The sequence below is a fragment of the Physella acuta genome, unplaced genomic scaffold (genome assembly GCF_028476545.2).
Source record: "Physella acuta isolate Inbredline_101_S28 unplaced genomic scaffold, ASM2847654v3 ptg002686l, whole genome shotgun sequence".
In the NCBI taxonomy this organism is placed as follows: Eukaryota; Metazoa; Mollusca; class Gastropoda; family Physidae; genus Physella; species Physella acuta.
Window position 1 is genome coordinate 17501 of NW_026734124.1, and position 2500 is coordinate 20000.

The window sequence follows — 2500 nt, forward strand, 5'->3', positions numbered from 1 at the left end:
TCATAAAATTGTCTTCTAGGAATTATTTTTATATAGACTATCTTTTCTGTAGAGTTTAAGTGGACAAGCGCGGACGAAATAGAGCGCAAAATTTAAAATGAATTAAAAATTTTCATCAGACCGGAAGTAGGCATAACCTAGGCGCCATGTTTCCGTCGTACAAGTTTTCACCGTTGCAGTCACCGTTTCAATCGCTCTTCGTGTGGACGTGTATTATTTCTAGTCATGTGTTGTGTAGATGATTCGCTTAAGGTAGGTGTTCGGACTTATTTCTTTAATATTAATTAAACCGTATTTGCCTTGTCGGCCTTAAAATAAAGCTATTTTTTTTTCATCGCAATCGAAGTGTTAGATCTAGAATCTAGTTCCCGCCTCCGCTTCGCTAATTCGACTTAATGTAACTATGACACAACTATTAAATCTAGAGTCTCTATTTTAATTAAATAATTAGGAATTCTATCTCTAGATGATATCTAATCTATTCCCACACGTGTGTGCAAGTAGGATTTAACGTCAGAACAGGTGTGGTGGTCTAGGCGTCGCTATTTTTGACGGTAGGAATTTTTTTTTTAAATTCGTAAAATTTTATATAGACTTTATATAGCAATTTACTAAGACCGACCCTAACGCCCAGTAAATATTTAATTACCACATTGTTATGGACACGGTGTATTAGGTAGGGCCGAGGGCTATCCATAGGTACCAATTTTTAAATTTTGTGACAATTAGGAGCCGAGTTATAAAATAAATTTAAAATACTGGTTCTGGTCTTAGACTTTATATAGCAATTTACTAAGACCGACCTTAATACCCATTAATTATTTAATTAGCGCATAGTTATGGACATCCTGTATTAGGTTGGGCCCAGGGCTATCCGTAGGTACCAAGTTTATAATTTTGTGACGATTATTAGTCGAGTTATAAAATAAATAAAAAAAACTGGTTCTGGTTTGCACTACATTTCTTTCTTCTTTAACGGCGGACTCCCGGTCCAGCCCCATGGGTTACCCGTGAGCCGGGGCCTCGTTAGCCTGGACGGCTCCGATGTGACCGCGGATTGTTGTGGCCCGCCTCAGCCCGAGTCGAGATCACCCTTCCGATCGAAGGTGGACGCCATAGGGCGCCCGGGATAGCCCGGGGCGCTGTTCGTCACCCGAGCGCAGGGGCGCCGGGAGACGCCCCCGGTGAAGTTTGGCGGGTGATTCTGGTAGAGCTCCCCACCCCGATCGCAGGACACCCCTCGCCGCCCGCCCAGGTGTCGAGGTGGCCGCGGGGGAACTCGGGGCGTTTTGGCTCCCCCTTGTGCCGGAGCGGCGCCCTCGGTCCCAGAACGCCCCTGGCGGGTGATTCGCATGCCCCCTGGGGTGGGGAACGCGGGTGGGTGGTCGTAAAGCGTGTAACCGCAGTGGGGGCGGCCCCTTAGTCGGGGGCGCCAAAGTTGGCACCCCACCTGGGGCGCCCCCCGGAAGTGTGGCGCCCGCGCGAGTGAGCCCCGTAGATGCGCCCCGACACCCCCGCGCCGCCCCCCGGGTCGCGGCACCCCCGGCGCCCTCCGTGCGGGCTCCCCTCATGGGGCGGCACCCCGGTCCTCCCCGAGACTATGTACCCGATTTTTCGGTTTAACACTAGAGGTATGGGCAGAAATACGGCGGTTAAAACGGTCTGTATCTACTATTGTGGAGGTGAGTGTCGGTGAAGCCTCTATGTGACGCTAGGATCCGCGCTCCCTCGCAGCCAGCGACATGTGCCCGATCTGACCGTGCGTGGCTCAGTCTCCCGACTAGCTTCCCGGTAAAATGCGGGCTCGGCGCGCAGGTCGCGCCAGTGAAGGTAAAAGTACGTGTCCGTAGCGTGAAGCCAGCGGCGACGCGCAGTGCTAACGCAACCAAGCAGTATTGGTGGCTCGATAAAAGTCTCGCACTGGCCCAGCCCTCGGAACGGGCGACGGGTCTGCAAAACGCAGTCGGCTCGATGCAAATCGAGAGATTTCCCGGCGACGCCGTGTTTACGGTGAAGGGGGAAATGTGAGCGGTCCGATGTGAAAAAATCCGGGAATGCCGGGATCCGTTCTCTCGCTAGAGCGTTGTCTCCCGTCCCGCGATGTGTTGTGGAAAAACGTCTCGCAAACGATAGCTATCTGGTTGATCCTGCCAGTAGTCATATGCTTGTCTCAAAGATTAAGCCATGCATGTCTAAGTTCACACTGTCCCATGGTGAAACCGCGAATGGCTCATTAAATCAGTCGAGGTTCCTTAGATGACACGATCCTACTTGGATAACTGTGGCAATTCTAGAGCTAATACATGCAATCGAAGCTCCGACCTTTATCGGGAAGAGCGCTTTTATTAGTTCAAAACCAATCGGCGCGGCCTCGCAAGGGGTTGCGTCGTCCCATTTGGTGACTCTGGATAACTTTGTGCTGATCGCATGGCCTCGCGCCGGCGACGCATCTTTCAAATGTCTGCCCTATCAAATGTCGATGGTACGTGATATGCCTACC

General features: G+C 51.0%; 1 non-coding gene across 1 annotated transcript in view; it reads left to right on the forward strand.

The window, feature by feature from the left end:
• The first annotated feature begins 2134 nt into the window (after nt 1–2134).
• The window catches only part of LOC131933935 (small subunit ribosomal RNA), a 1846-nt gene continuing 1480 nt past the window's right edge, over nt 2135–2500 (forward strand). The window contains exon 1 of the ribosomal RNA XR_009385332.1: nt 2135–2500. This exon is cut by the window's right edge and continues 1480 nt beyond it. This is a non-coding gene — a ribosomal RNA (small subunit ribosomal RNA).